Source organism: Fringilla coelebs (assembly GCF_963513975.1).
Source record: "Fringilla coelebs genome assembly, chromosome: Z".
NCBI lineage: Eukaryota > Metazoa > Chordata > Aves > Passeriformes > Fringillidae > Fringilla > Fringilla coelebs.
In genome coordinates, this window is record NC_140031.1 from 18192488 (window position 1) to 18208829 (window position 16342).

The 16342-nt window shown below is 41.2% G+C and overlaps 1 protein-coding gene across 1 annotated transcript in view; it reads left to right on the top strand.

The window, feature by feature from the left end:
* Window positions 1-6688: 6688 nt before the first annotated feature.
* Window positions 6689-16342, top strand: part of GPBP1 (GC-rich promoter binding protein 1) — a 39070-nt gene continuing 29416 nt past the window's right edge. The window contains exons 1-3 of the mRNA XM_084225598.1: window positions 6689-6724; window positions 6845-7885; window positions 8685-8752. The gene's annotated coding sequence lies outside the window, so the exon portion shown is untranslated. The remainder of the gene's footprint in view (window positions 6725-6844; window positions 7886-8684; window positions 8753-16342) is intronic.

Consider the following 16342-nt stretch of genomic DNA (forward strand, 5'->3'; position numbering starts at 1 on the left):
CCACAAATTGTTGTCGCTCGGGCAGGACCTGCCTTTCCTAGACCCATGCTGGCTGGGCCTGATCCATTGGTTGTCCTGTGTGTGCTGTATGATGACACTTTAGGTGATCTCCTCTATGACCCTGCTGGGCACCAAGGTCAGGCTGAGGCCTTTAGCTCCCTGGATCCTCCTTCTGGCTCTTCTCATGGATGAGCGTTACATTTGGCAACCGACAGTCAACTGGAACCTCCCCAGTCAGCCAGGACTGATGATAAGTGATGGAGAATGGCTTAGCAACCTCTTCTGCCAGCTCCCTCAGTACCCTAAATGACCAAGTTTGCAGCAAGTATCATCACTGTCTTTCAAAGAGTTCACAAACATAGACATACTTTCAAAAACTTTGTACTATACACATTGATGGGCAAAACTTGCAGAAAATACTTACAAAACCAGTTTTCTTCACTTCCCTTGGATATGCAAAGTTTCTAAATTAATCTAGTACTTAAAAAATGGGGGAAACAAAAAAAAAAAAACTGGCACAAGTTGGTGCCAATATAGATTTTGTAAAGAAAAAAGGGCTAAAGCAAACAAAATTGGTGATGAAACAAAACAGCATTAAACTGAGATCAGCTTATATTTAGGAATGTCCAGGACCCTGATAGATCTTGCACATTCCGAAATAACTGGCACTCCACTGCCAGTTATCTAGTCTCTGTTTCAAATTTAATATGCTCTATGTTCAAAAGTTAGCAAGGCTAATTTTAGGAAAAACACAGAAATTTCACTTTATAGAGAAAAGAGTAGGGTAGAAAGAAGCATCCAATTAGTTACTTGATATTGAATAGTTAATTCATAATTCCTTCAACGTAATTCCTTTTTTTTATGTAAACAGTTTCTTGTCATTAACAGTTACTATTTTATGGGTTTTTAAAAAATTTAGAACAGTGAATATTCACTTGATGTTACTTCACGGGTGGCAGAAGTTGAGTACATTTAGGTTTCAGATGTGTAATATTTTGGAGAAGATGTATACCTTGACTTTGTCCTTCAACAGAAGAAATGTAATGTAGGCATGTAATGTAATGTAATGTGTTCATCTGGGACATATTTGAAGAACAGTTTCACCCTGTTAACCTCTATTTACTACCTCTCATAATGAGGAAGGAATACTACTTAATGGAGAGAAACCATTCCATTGGCTTCAAATAGCCCTTAGCTTCATACTGCACAGTGTTTATGGAATGTGTTATTGGAGATGGGTGCTTTTATTGTTGAAAGGGAAAAAACTACCAGTCAAGCTATTTTCAATTACAATATGTGTGAAAAACTTGAAACTGCTAACAGAGAAGCTGCTCTTTTAAAAGTTTGATTCTGAAAGAGTTTCTATCTCCAATTAGCATCAAGAACAGCATGGCCTCCTCGTTTTTGTCCTGGCTTTTCACTAGTGTCACCAAGGTACTGATTATTTGAGATAGGAACAGACATTATCTTGAGAGAGGTAAAATTATCAATTTATTTCAATAATATAGGTCATATTTATATTATTCAAAATTCATACTGAGGTATTACTTCAAAATATGGAGTGTTAACTACAGCTTTATTTAAGTCTTTGCCCAAAATTCTGCTCCTGTCAAAGCTAGTGGTATTTTTAATATAAATGTTCTTCAGAAATTAAGGACTCAATAAGCACTTATGTTTTAATTTCCAGGCCTGTCTGGTACTTGTTTATCATATTAAATTCATTGCATGCAGAGATGCGCAGAACTCTTGCAAAATTAAATAACTAGAGGTTATACATAATATAATGCAAATAATAACAGCCAATTATTTAATACAGTCAAATCCCATTGTCTTATTTATGTAGACAGACCTACTGAAATCTGGAATAAATTGGTAGTCACCTTACCTTTCTTACCTGGAAGGTATAATACATAGAAATAGAGAAGCCCAGATACTTTACACTAGTGTTTATCATGCTATTGCAAATGATAATGACTAGATGTTGTTGTGCACTTTTTTATACTGCTTCCATTTAAAAAATTTTTCTACTTAAAATATAAATGAACATGCAACTGAAAGATATTTAAAACTTTGCAGTAAGGATGGTTCATTAGAACTGTGTTTGTATTGAGGAACTCTCACTCTGTTTAGGAGCTAATTATACAAATAATCATTTGCTGAGAAGAACATGCATTAGAATTGGGGTTTTTATTATTAGCATTAGGTGTCCATTTGCTTTCTAATTTTTAAATATTGGACTCCCTGCATCAGAAGCTTTCTGGATAAAATCTGTATTAATCAGATTTAAGCCTCTTACATGGAAAATTTTATTTCGGCTTTCTGCCTGATCCTTTGGTTCAGCTTGGGTGTATATTTGGCACAGTGTATGTTTAAGAAAAGGTGAAGTGTTTTGTACATCTTCTGGAGTGACACAAGAATGTGTAATACTAGGAAATAAATGATGTTTCTATATTTTTCTATAGTATTTCCTTAATTAACAATCTAAATATATACTCTACTCATATATGTATCTTGTATTCCGCTACTAGAAATGAAAGCACATTTCAAGTGCCTGCCAAAATACATTTTTGGTCTCGTACTTCATCTCATTAGGTGAGGAAGGAGAGGTGGTGGAGTGTCTTTGTACAGTTGGGAGTGTTTCAACTATATAGAGCTCAAGGATAGTGATGTCATAAATTTGAATCCCGATGAATAGGAATCAAGGGGTTGGCCAACAAGGCAGTATCCTGGTGGTAGCCTGTTCAAGACCACCTAACCAGGATGAAGAGGTAGACAAAGCATTCTACAGGCAACTGGAGGATATCTCATGATCACTGGCTCTTGTTATTGTGGGAGACTTTGCTTTAACTTGCTGGATCTCTGCTGGAAACTCAGCAGAGAAGAGGCATTCTAGGAGGTTCCTGGACCATGTGGAACACAATTTCCTCACACAGATGGTGTGTGAGAGCCAGTGAGGGAAGAATTCACTTGACCTGCTGCTTGTGAATAGAGAAGGACTGGGGTGATGTGGTGGTCAGAGGCTGTCAGAGGCATAGTGACTATAAAATGATAGCTTTCAATTCTTGGTGAAGGAAGAGAGGGCATCACCTAAACTTCTGCCTTGGCCTACCAGAGGGCAGACTTTGGCCACTTCAGGACTGTAGTTCAGAGAGTCCCTTGGGAAACAATCCTCAACAACAAAGGGATCCAATAAGGCTGAACATACTTTAAGAAGGAAATCTTAAAGGCACAAGGGCAGCTCATCCCTATTTGACAAAAAACGAGCTGGAGGGGGCAGGGAGAAAGAAGACTGGCCTGGCCGTATAGGGGGCTTTTCCTGGAACTCAAGCTAAAAAGGAGATTTTATGACCTTTGGAAGAAGGCAACTTGGGAAGTGTACAAGGATGTTATTAGGTCATGTCATTAGGTCTCTCATTAGACTGAGAGAAAGGCAAAAGCTGAGCTAGAACTCAATCTGGCCACTCCTGTGAAAGATCAAAAGGGTTCTTATTAAAAAAAAATTCTCATAAAAAGGTTTCTTATAAGAAATTTCTTGTAAAAAGGTTTCTTATAAAAATTAAAAGGGTTCTTGTAAAAAAAATTAACAACAAAAGGAGGACCAATGCATACCTTATTGGATGCAGAGGGAAACATTGTACCTAAAGATGAGAAAAATGCTGAGGTAGTTAATGCCTTTAACAAGAAGACAGTTATTATCAAGGCAGCCAGCCCTCTGAACGGGTAGACAAGGACAAGGAGTAGAATTGAGCCCCTCTCTGGGAGAAGTCAGTTAGTGACCTACTGAGCTGCTTAGACATCAAACGTGTAGAGGGCCAGATGGACTCCACACAAGGATACTGAGGGAACTTGTGGAACAGCTCACCGAGCCACGCTCCCTCATTCACCAATGGACCTGGCTAACCTGGGAGGTCCCAGGTGACTTGAGTGGAGATTGGCCAACGTGACACCCACCTACAAGAAGGGTTGGAGGGAGGTTCTGGGGAGCTACAGGCCTGATGTTAGTGGCTGGCAAGGTTATGGAACAGATCATCTTGAGTGCTGTAGTGCAATCACATGGCATGCGCAGGACAGCCAAGGGATCGGGCCCATCCAGCATGGGGTCAGAAAAAGTAGATCCTGCTTGGCCAACCTGATCTCCTTCTATGACCAGGTGATTTGCTTAGTGGATGAAGGAAAGGCTGTGGATGTTGTCTACCTAGACTTTAGTAAAGTCTTTGATACTGTCTCCAACACCATTCTCCTGGAAAAGCTGGCAGCCCATGGCTTGGACAAGTGCTCAGTTCACTGGGTAAAATCTGTCTGGATGGCTGAGTGGTGGTGAGTGGAGTTACATCCAGCTGGTGGCCAGTCATGAGTGGGGGTCCCCAGGGCTCAGTTCTGGGGGCATTTCTGTTTAATATCTTTATCAATGACCTGGTTGAGGGGATTGAGTGTGTATCCTCAGTGTTGCAGACAACACCAGGAAGGGAGGGATCTGGACAAGCTGCACTGATGGACTGAGGCCAGTGGCGTGAGGTTCAACAAGACCCGGGTTGTTGGTTCATAGCTGGGGCAGATGGCAGAGCACTGCCCTGCCTCTCCTGCTCACGGCTTCAGGTTCGGCATTAGGCTGCGCAAATAACTAAGGGACACAGGGAATGCTCCCACACCCTTCCTGGGAATCCTTGCTTTTGCAGCACAGGGAAATAGAAGGACAAACAATTTCAAGGATGAGGAGAAAGGTTTCACTGCAGTCAAGACTGCAATGAATCTTGAATTCTTGAACCTAGAAATCGGAACTGGGGTTTAACTACTCAGAGTTGAGTTGAAGATTCATGTTTCAGAGCTTCTGTCAGTTTAAAGATTAAATTATCATGTGCTTTTTCTACTTTATTTTCTCAGTTGTTGCTTTTTAGCCAAGTTTCTGTTAATTGTTTCTTTCTAGTGATTTCTCTCAAGTTATGAAAAATAATTTACTTTGGCCATGCATACATGCTTGTAGAGTACATTTTAAAAGAGAATCCTACAGTTTGAGACAATTTTTATCAAAAGTCAGTGCATAATCTCAGTTTCTACAATAATTTAAAACTTGTGAAGGAAACTTCCGAAGAAAATACAGAATCAAATGCAGGTGCTACGAACACTTGACAGCATTCTTCCTAACTTTATCTAAATATACTTTTATAAATTTACTTATTTACCTAAATAATCAAAAGAACAATTTTGATTGTGTTGGTAAAAAGATTTCAAAATTGCAGAACGCTGATTTAGGCATTTAGATCCCAGGCAGTAAGAATCTACCCATCACCTTTCTCTCAAAACTGCACACGCAGAATAACTGTGCGGACCTCCGCTCGTGCACTTGTACACAGAAGTAGCCGTCGTTTAGCGAAGATCCTGATATTTTGTTTTATTAATCGGTGTTTATTTGTTTTTATTGGCTCGGGCCCCGCCGACGCCGCGATTAACCCGCGCTGCGGGTGCAAGGGGCGCTCGGCGCTGCGGAGCGCTCGCTCCGTCGGCGGCGGCGGGCACGGCGAAGGAACCTGCGTTTCCCGGTGCCGCTGCGCCCCGCTTCCTCAGGCGGGGATCTCACCGGTACACACCAGGCTGATCTAGGCCCGCGCGGGGAGGGCGCTCTCGCACACACAGGCCGCGTCCGGGCCTTCCAGCCGAGGTCCCGCGGCGCCCGCCCGGGCCGGTCCCACGTCCGGCGGCCCGAGCCCGGCTCTCGGTCCGAGCGCCCCATGCCGGGGCCGCCCCGGCGCTCGTTGCGCGTGCGCCGGCGGGGCCGCGCGGCGGCACGGTTAATGACGGCGGCGCCGGGGACTCCCGCCGCGGGGGCGGGGCGCGCTCTGGGGATTCCCCGTCCCGCGCGGAACGTTCGGGATGGTTCCCGTGACGTCACTGCGGGGGTGGTACCGGGGAGCCCCGCCCGCTCCTCCCCGGGCTCCCGCGCGAGGGCTCTCGCGGGGGTTGCGCGTGCGCGCCCGCGCGCGGGGAGCACTGCGGCGCGGAGCGGCGCCATTTTGAGGGAGCGAGGCGATGGCGCGCGTGCGCGGCGGGGGTGACGGGGGCACGCGGAACAGCCCGGGACAGCCCCGGGAACGGGCGCGGAGCGGACACAGAGCAGCCACGGAGCACCGGGCCGCCGCTCTCCTTGCACCGCCGTGCTGCCCGGACCGCCCTCGGGGACGGCAGGGGGAGCCGCCCCCGGCGGCGGAGGCGGGGTGGCCGCCAGGAGGGCCAAGGACGGGCGCTCGGTGGAGCCGCAGGGGGAGGTCGTGGACCCCGAGAACCGGGGTTCTGTGTGTCCGCACACCCCGGAGCGGGCCGTCTGTGTCCGCACACCCCGGCAGCGGCGTCTGTCTGTCCCCACACCCCAGGAAAGGAAGCGTGCCCCGGGCCGCGCTGGGGCTCCCCCCGCCCCTCCGGGAAATGTTTCTGGCCCAGGTCAGCGCTTCCCGCCCGGGTGCCTTGTGTACATCTGCTCAGCTTCGCCAGTAAAACGAGACATGAGCCTTTCCCTGTTTTTGCCCCCACTCTTCGCTCCCAGCCCCCGCTCCCCGTCGCTCCCCCCAGCCTGTTTTCTCCCGGGGCTGAGCGGCAGGAGGAGGTTTCCGCTGATAGGCTGCGCCCTCCGTCAAACACTCCCGCCGCCCTCTCGGCGCTGCGAGTGGAGGTGTAACCGAGGCTTCCGCTCTCGGCTCCCTGACTGCATCCGTGTTTGCTCTTCAGGATCCAGGTTTCTGTTTGTTTCTGCTTTTACGATTCAGGCGTTTGGGTTTTGTTTGCTTCGTGTTTGTCTAACGCCACTCCGGATTTCATACGGGAAAACTGATTTTTCTGGTTCTTTTTACCTTAGGTTGCTTGAACGATAGTCAGTCCTGGATGTTTGTAGCCTTTTGCTTCAGCTGGCAGAGAAGAAAAAGGTGGACACTGACCTGCAGCAGTTGCTTCCTGTAAAAGGAAAGAAATACCGGACACTGTTCTGGGATAAGTTTTGCGTGATTTGTCCAGAAAAGGCCTCTCAAACAAGCAGAAGACCTCTGGGAAGAGAACTGAGGAAACCGTGAGGTTTTTTTCTTCTAGCAGTGTCGAGCACATCACCCTTGGATTCTTTTGTCCGCATGGCATGGATACATAGCTAAATTTATGAAGTTCTGAATATTTCAGCTGCAAAAATAAAAAGCTTTCTTCTTTTTACATACTCTTCTCAGCAACATTCTTTTTGAGTCAGAGGCTTAACCAGTTTTGTTAACTGGCTGCAGGTTTAATGTGGCCTGAGTCACTGTGGGGACATTGCTGAAAAGTTTCATGGCAGATTTTTTCCCCCCATTATTTAATTTTTTAGATTTTCTGACATAATCTTCTCTCATTTTGCAGTGAGACCGATTTTATAAATGAAGAATTTAAGAGATGTTTGTTTATACTTTTTTCTTTTGTATTTTATTTAATATTTTTGTTGAAAAATGTTGCTGCTCATAAGCAGTATGGAGGTATCCAGATAACTGTTTACAAATGCCTCTGCTACCAGAAGGTAGGAAGTGTTCTTCAGTTCATATGTGAAATTTGGGTTTTCCACATCACAGTTTGTAGAGTAAAACCTGTATATATTTCACTTGGAGCTGATGCTACATATAGTGGTATCTTCATGCCATAGACAAGAGAAGAAACTGTCAGAGAAAAGAAAAGGTTTTTAAGACAGACATTGGCAGACTTTATAAATAGCCTTGCAGAATCTGTAAGCGAGAAGGATGGGTAGCTGATTTCTGTGAGGTTAAATCTATGTCACACTGCCACGAATGTAGTGTCCACAGGAACTCGGGATATTATCTCAAGGAAAACAAACTGGAAAAATATAAATCACGCAGTACTAGCACCTTGTGTGGTCCTCTTGGATTAGGTAAGCGTTGTAGTGTTTATAAATCAATTTTCACTTGAAAAAAACATTTTATCAGTAGAGAAGTTAAACCTGTAATTTTTACTAGTTAGAGATTCTTTGGTGATGTGGTGTGATGTGGTTTTGTTTTGTTTTGTTTTTTGAGAATGTTGAATATTGAAGCTTGTTAATTTTTACTTGCTGGCTTTTATAATTAATGGAATAATTCCTTAAGAATTTGAAGAATACAGTACAAGGAGAAACGTGTAGATAAGAGTGTGATTTTTATGTGAGATTAAAAAGTAGCTATATCTATACTTAATGTGTAAGGAATTTAGCCTTCATGTTAATGTTGTAGTCTCAACAGTTAATGTTATATCCCTTCGACCAAGTCTTCTGGATAGCTTGCATGTGTCATTCCTTTCATTTGTGTTAGACATGTTTGCAGCATCAGGCTAGTAATAATATAGAGGGGTTTTTACTCTTTATTTCCACTCTTATTTGTCACATATGAAAGCCAGAGGGTTTTTTTACCAAAAATTATTTTACTGTCTATGCAGACTAGTTTTTATCTGTGTTGTTACTATAAGACTGACTTCAGTGTGTTTTCCTGTTCTGTAATGGGAATGGATTAGACTGGCTGGTCTGCAAGTGTAGCACTTCAAAAAAAGCTCCTTCTCCTTGGAATGATTAAAAATTAAATCTAGTAGTGAATTGGGTTATCTTCCTTGTTATTTTTAGATGTATTGTAGTTTTCTTCATCCCACAGTGATTAAATATTTTTTAACTGTGGCATTAATTATTTTGTAATAATTTTTTATAGGTTTGCATTCAACAGAACTGCTGCTGCCTGAAAGAAAATTAAGATGGACAGAGCAACTTAATTCAAAAGTCAGTGGTAATTTTACTGAAGTTCTCTATCCCCTACCCCACCCCGATGATTCATAAGGCTTTAAATAATTAGAGCATTATTGGGTAAACTTTAAGCTGAGCGTCTGGTAGAAGTTACATATTTACCTCACATTCTAAAATAGTTTTGAGAGCTTCTACAATACTGGAGTATTAGCAGTAGTGAACTAATGAAAAAAAGGTTTTCTCTAACAGCAGTGCAAAGATATTTGGAAAGATTGCATGTGTTAAAGCCTTGTAGAAAAAGTGTAGTTCAGCATGTGAAACTATATCAAAAAATTACTGCAGTGTATTTTAACTCTTGTAGCTTGTTATTTTGACCACAAATGAAGGACTTGCATCTACGTAAATTTTGTAAATTCTCAGTCTCACTAAAGTTCTTATCTGTATGTTGTCAATTTCTAAAAGTTGAACTAGCTTCAGTTTTCTGCTTTGGATGGTCTTGCTACTTTGTTATTTTAACTTCTGTTTCAGTTTTGCTGTTTTGAAAATATGGAAACTATGGAACATGAGTAGGAGTCTGTTGCTGTGATTTCTGGCTATGGCTTGTGGCTCTTTGTATTGAGTCTAGGTGTGGCTGGGGTTGACTGGTGAGCTGAGCCACTTGTTAAAGAACCAAACCAATAGAAAAGAATGATCTTGTATATTCCTTTATTTGTATGACTATGCTTTTTTTGAAAGTATTTGGTAGATGGAGAGTTCTGGTGTGAGTGGCCATTTCATTTGATTGTTGTCTATTGTATGCGCATGAGAGTAATAGCAATATTCACTTCTTAACTCGTAGAAAAAGTGATGTATTGCTTGTTTTTTCAAGCTATTAATTTTCAGTGCTGAGACACTGCTATTTCTTTTCAAGATGCTCTCACTGAAATCAAGGAGCTACATCCCCCACTTACTATTTTGGGTGACACCTTTTTCTAGACTCCTCTTCTTCTGGAAGTTTTGAGGAGTTTGCTTTTTAGCTTCATTAAATTAATTCTGTTTTTATGCCTCTGTTTGCTGGTAGGATAATCCTTTTATCCTTTAACAGTACTTACACTTGGGAAGTTGTACTGTTCCACACTTATGGGGAAGGGAGCACCCAAGATTCATAAATGCTTGTGGTTGAAAGGGACAGCAAAAGTCAGAGTCCACAAAAAATCACCAGGTTTTATACATAAATTGCACACTTGGCATTGAAATAGGTATGTCAGTCCCTGGCGTACTGTATAAGCACACAGCTTACGCAGTAGAGATGGGGTAGAAAGAAAGAGAGAAGGCAAGAGTTGAATTAAGTAGAGGGAGAGAGAGAAAAAGGAAGAAAGGCAGAAAAAGAGATCACCAGCCCTGATTCCTAGTGTTGGTCTGGCTGTGGGATGTCCTGGGATGTGCAGGCAGGGCTTGGTGAGGTACCTTTTTATAGACAGTTTCCTTGCCCTGAAGCCAAGGTTTTCATTTTCTATGTAGATCAGTTATCTTTCATGGTCCATTCTTTGAGGCCTTTCTCGAAATGGCTTGGGGGGGGTCTGGGGGATCCTGATCTCATTATCCCCCTGTGGCATTGGGCTTTGGTGAACAGTTCATGCTCGCTTCTGTGCTGGTGCTGTTTTTTGGTTTATTTGTGTCTCTGTGGACTGGAATGAGGATGTTTGTCCCAGAAGAGTGCTGTCCTACCTCTGCATGGCCCCTTCTCCAGCTGCATCCCATTTACCACAAACCATTGGTTGGCTCTGCAGTTACCCAGCTATTTGTGTTTGAGATATATACATTAGCCCCTTATCTTCAGGAGTAGCCCCTTATCTATAGGAGTGTATTTTTTTCCTATCCATGAACATTTGTGTTTGACAAGGATTCAGGAATGTTTTATGGCTGTGCCCTTGTACGCTAAACATAATTGATACCTACTGAGGAGAGAATGCCAAGTGTGCTGGTCCACTTTTAATTTCTTACCTAGATTTTTGTTTTTCAAGAGCTTACAGTCGGTTAAATGCTTTGCAGACAACTATGAAGATAATGTCCTTGCTCCTAAGAGCTTATACTTTAAACCTTGATGTAAACGTACCTTTTGTAGAGGGATAACTGTCCCTCTAAGTAAAAGACATGGGTTGTGTCTTTTACTGATGTGTTTATTCTAGTAGTTATATAAAATGGGTACATTCTTCAGAACGGTGCAGGTTGCTCTACTCTGTGAAAAAACTGTGGGTGAAAACTTCTGAGAATAAGTACCCATTAATCCTGCAGCAAAGCTGAAACAGAATTACATCGGTAAAATGATAGAGGCAAATTGTGCAGATATTTAAGTTAATGTCTTTGTGCTCCTTTTATTTTTATTCTAATGAGGTTATTCTGTTTTACTCGTGTGGATAGAACTGTTACAGTGACAGTTCATTAATAATGTCTGAGGAAGTTGCTTTTATTTTTTTTTTTAGTAGTAGAAATAAATTCTATCCTGCAAAGACAACCATTTGCAGACCTTATTATAAACAGATGTCAACAAAACTTGTCACACTTCTTGTTTTGTTTTTTCTTACTCTATGTGTTTGAGTAACTGAATGTGGTACCTGATGATAATGCCCTATGTAGTGCTATCAACTCTTCTACAGTCTCCTCCTGTCATGTCTTGGATAGACATAGTCAGAGAAATAGCTGAAATAAGAAGTTACCTGCTTTATATGCTCAGCGTAGGGCAAAACTTCTACCTTTATCAACTGCTACTTCTTTCTTGTGACAATTCCCAAGTGCTAAAGAATTTCTGGTGATTTCCTACATAACATGTGCTGACTAGGGCAGTGATGTAATTCAACTCACACTTTAGCTTTTGAATTTGAACCTTGTTAAAGGGCAAGAAATGAGCATCTCTCAGCCTTTTGCTGAATGGTCAGTACTATTTAGTGGAATCATTGCAACCAAAGTGTTTTAGACTCTCAAGGAGAAGAAACTTGGCTGTAGTGAATTGAAGTTACTCAGTGAACCTGGCTGTAAATGTATATCATGTTATGAAATAGTTTGCATTTTTTAAAAAAATCTATGTTTTGGTACAAAAAACAGAAACTTTTTTTTTGCTAAAAAGTCGTCATTATGTTATCCAAAGGTCTTAGCAGCTTCATCTTTATCTAAAACACTTCTTAAAAGATGTTTTGATTGTTGTGACATTTATATTTGATTCACAGAGGTAATGTTAAAACTTGTCGCTTGTGAACCATAACTGTACATAGAGAAAGGGACCATATGATAAAATGCAAAACACTGTGTGCTTTAGTTAGTTCATTCTCCCATAAGGAACTTGAGCACAAAGTAGAAATGAAGGTGGATTTTTTTTTTTTTTGGTTGGGTTTTCTGTATTTTTGCTAATTTTTTGTAAAGCTAAGTATTAAGTCTGTGGCTGTACTAAAGAATGTGTTTGCTTTAATTGGTTAAAAAACTGACATTATATTTTGACTCTGCATGCTCCTCATTCATAAGCATAAGTGCTCCGACCTAGCAGAGGACCTTGGTCCTTCCTTAGTGCTCTGCAGGAAACCTTAGTTTTTATACATCTTTTTAAAACATGAGGCAAGAAGGTAAATTATAAATCATAGGGATATCTTCTTTTGTTCTTCAGTATTTTCCAGTAGTAGAATATATATGAGGACAGTTCTGTGTTGGATGGAGGGGATATCAAAACTAAAACTAGTGGTTTTGCTTGCTCTGCAATAGCATGATTGAGCAATAAGAGGCTACAGTTGAACTGTTTCAGAGTTTTTTGTTTAATTGGTGTGAGAGACCTTCAAAAGTTCAGCTCCCTTTCCTTTCTGTTGAAGGTATGGGTCTTAGGCAATGAATTTTAGAGAACCAAAAAACTTGAGGGAATTACCATACCCAAGCCTAATCTTTTTTAAAAATAGTTTTTCATTGAAATGCCACCAGGGGTGACATGATACTCTTTCCCTTCAGAGTGTTAAAAGTTTGACTGTAAAGATGTAAACTTATTCTGTTGTTATGGCCGTTCATTTATACTGAGAGGAAAGAAAGAAAAAGAAAGAAAGAAAGAAAGAATCTTCAGTTAAAGTGTTTGTCATGCTTTTGCAGCAATTTGTGATCAGTAGAAATGCTTCCAGTTTCATAAAACTTGTGTAAGGGTTTGAATATTATTTTCTGGTTTAGTGATATACAAATTTTGAATAGCATAATAACTTGAAATTAGCTTATTTTGATTTATTGGAAACATGAATCACAGAATAGTAAGGAAGATATTGAATAAACTGTGTCTTCAAAAGGGGAATGAAAATTGAGATTTATAGATTTTAAGTAAAAGTATTGTTTAGACCTTGCATTTAGCAGTTTGATTTCAAATTAGTGCTACTCTTAACTAGAGATGGCAGGGAGGGATAACAGATAAGAATCTGCTATCACTGGAAATTTTTCTTTTGACAGAAGATGTGTTTTATGACAGAAGAAAAACCTTTGGTGTCATGGGTTATTTTGAAGATCTGCTTAGTATGGAAAAAGCCCTAAATGATCCTCTATGTGAAGAAGGAATCTGCAGGCTGATGGCTGAGTCTTGGGCACATAGTTTCTTTGCCTAATTCAGACCAGTATTGGTAGTTTTCCTTTGGCTAATGATAAAGAGCTGAAGCCAAAATTTGAAGCTAGCCCATGATGGGAGGACTGAAGGGCCAGTATTCTAACTACCTTATTGGACCCTCTGAAGTTCATACATATGCTCTTGTCTTCTGATCAAATAAGAATTTGATGTATGCTGGAGCTCATTATCAAGGAGACAAAGCAGCAGCAGCAAATTGAGACACTGTGTGTAACCTTTTCTTTCCATGCACACAACATTATTGTGTGCTTTAATTCTCATGGCTTACAACCTTCTTGTATCCCATTTATAAATATTATGCTTAAAATTACATTGACAAAATGAGGGTGGTTTGTGTGTAGTTGAGAAGTGAGGTTAAGGGTCCCCTGTGTAATTTGTGGTGTGCTGTACTTACTGTGATAATAATCTATGTGGCATTAGAGTAAAGCTCATAGGAATGTGCCACTTAGATATGCATACATACTAATTTTAGATTCCCTTGGAAAACAGAAATGTGTATATCATGTCAGTGCTTTTAACATTTATTCTGTTTGAGGTTTTCTCTGTGCAAATCAATTGACTGAACGTCTAAACTGGTCTTCAGGGAGCATCAAGAAATTTGTATCTCTTTTCTAATTTTTGTGAATTCATGGCTTGAACCTTTCTCCCCCTCCCCCTATTGTTGCTAAATTTGAAATTCCATTCACAAGCCTCAAGTATTCCTAGCTGTTTGAGTTTATACTGCCTTTTATTTTAATGGTTTTCTGACAGTTTCTCAAATTTCCAAGCATCACAGAAACTGTTTCCTGAGAAATTATACAGACTACATGGAGAGAAAGCTTATAGAACCTGAAGATGGAGAACTGTTTTCCTGTGCTTTTCCTTGTCTTCTGGTGATGTGTTCAGCTGAAAGGGTTCTTTTGGGTTTCTTTTTCCAATTTTGGGTTTATTTTAAAATTTGGTTTTTTTCCTACTAAATTCTGGTCAGCTCCATTTAAATAGGGTGTAGTTACAGTATGGTAGGTCCATTCCAAAAGCACACAACTTTTCATAGATTAAATTTTTTAAATGTAGAGGTTTTGGCTATTTTACTATATTATTGGCTGGGGTTTTTTTCTTGCTATGGTAATGTCACTCCTGAAAAAGCAAAGCTGTTTTTGTTTATTCTCACAGTTCAGACAGATAGTGTTACCAAATGTATCTTATCTATAGTAATGAAACCTATTTTAAGTACTGAATATGAGTTTCTGAGCTAGAGAAATACTTTCATTTTGTTCGCTAGAAGAGGCTTCCCTGAGGTTGGAAATCTGTTCACTATCTGTGGGACTGTCTCTTCCAGCTGAATACTGGTTAGACAAGTTAAACAACGCCCTTAAAATTGGGTGGGGACTGTCTCTGGTCTCGTGTCATCTTCAGATTCTGCTGTACTTTTTTTCTCCACCCTCAGTGAAGAAAGAATCAGGTTAGAGAACATTTAAATAACATTGTAAGTCCATGGGGCTGGATAGGATGGTTCCATGATGGGTGTTCCATTCTGCCATGTGTGCTGATGTTATTGCAAAGCCATCTTTGAGAGGTCTAATGGTCATTGGGAGGGGTTCTTGAGTAAGAGAAGAGAGCAAATATTAATTTTATCATCAGGAAGGATGAGAAGGAGAATCCAGGGAACTATAGGCCAGTCAGCCTCACTTCAGTCCATGGGAAGGTTGTACACCAGCTGATCCTGGAAACGTGTTTCCAGACATGTGATGGACAGGAGGGTGAGTGAGAGCAGTCAGAATGGCTTTTGAAGGGGATGTGACACTTCAGCAAGCTAATAACCCTTTACAATGACTAGCTTGGTAGATGAACAGAGAGCAATGGATGGGTTTTATCTTGACCTCAGTAAGGCTTTTGACATTGTCTTCTATGACATTGTCATGGAAAAGGTGACAAGTATGTGTGGAGGAGTGAGCAGTGACGTGTGTCCAGAACTATCTGAATGGTCAGGCACAGGTCCTTAGGGATGCAATCAGTGGCACAAAGGCCAAGGAAGGTGTTCCAGTGTACCCCAGGGTTCACTGCTGGAGCCCCTGCTATTGAACATCTTCATTGAAGTCCTGGACAGTGGGGTAGAGTTTACCCTCAGCAAGTTTGCAGATAAGATAGGAAGAACTGGCTGATACAAACACTATGTTGGGTCTGCTGTGTGGAAGAATGTGGATAGAGTATCCTCATGAAGCAAAGGGAAAGCATGAATTTTCTGGAAAACCAGCTGCATATGCCAGCTACAGAGAAGGACCTGGGGTCCTGTTGAGCAGCAAGCCAACCACGAGCCAGCAGTGTGTCCTTGCAAGGGGTAAAGGGAAAATCTCTGGGCAGGCGGGTCAAGGGGAGTTCAGATTTGTCCTGTGTGCAGCCTTGGTAAGGTCACATGTGGAGGACTGTGTCACCCTTCCAGGATGTGTAACACTGTTACAGCTCCGTGATAGAAAAAAGGTGAGGCTTGGTGGAGAGAGTTCAGTAAAGGACCGCAGAGATTATAGAGACCACAGTATCTTTCCAATGGGCAGACGCTGATACTTGGTTTGACATTCTAGGGAGGTAAAAGTTGGCCATAAAAGTTGGTCATTAGTCTTGGATTGAAGTTTAGGGAGGTATAAATTGGCCATTAGTCTTTCAGAGTTACCTTTGGATGTTATATTTTAATTTTTCAGAAGGTCCTTTCCAAATTTAAAATTAGTAAGCCATTAAACTCACTTCTTATATAGAACTGTGATTCTATGTAAGATATAAGATGCAAATGATGAGGGAGACTTTAGTTTTGTTAATACTATTGATGGGACTAGAGACTCTAGATACAAGAGAACTGAAATCCCAAATCTTTGATTGCATCTGCTTTCTCTGCCCTGCCATCTTGCAGTATTTCAGAAGGTGATTTCTTTTGCCCTGCCATCTCTAGGCTCTCATGTCCACTTATACAGACAGTGCAGAAATTACCTCCAGCTCAATTCTCACAACAGTCACTTTTCTGATTCCTGTATTCCAGAGAT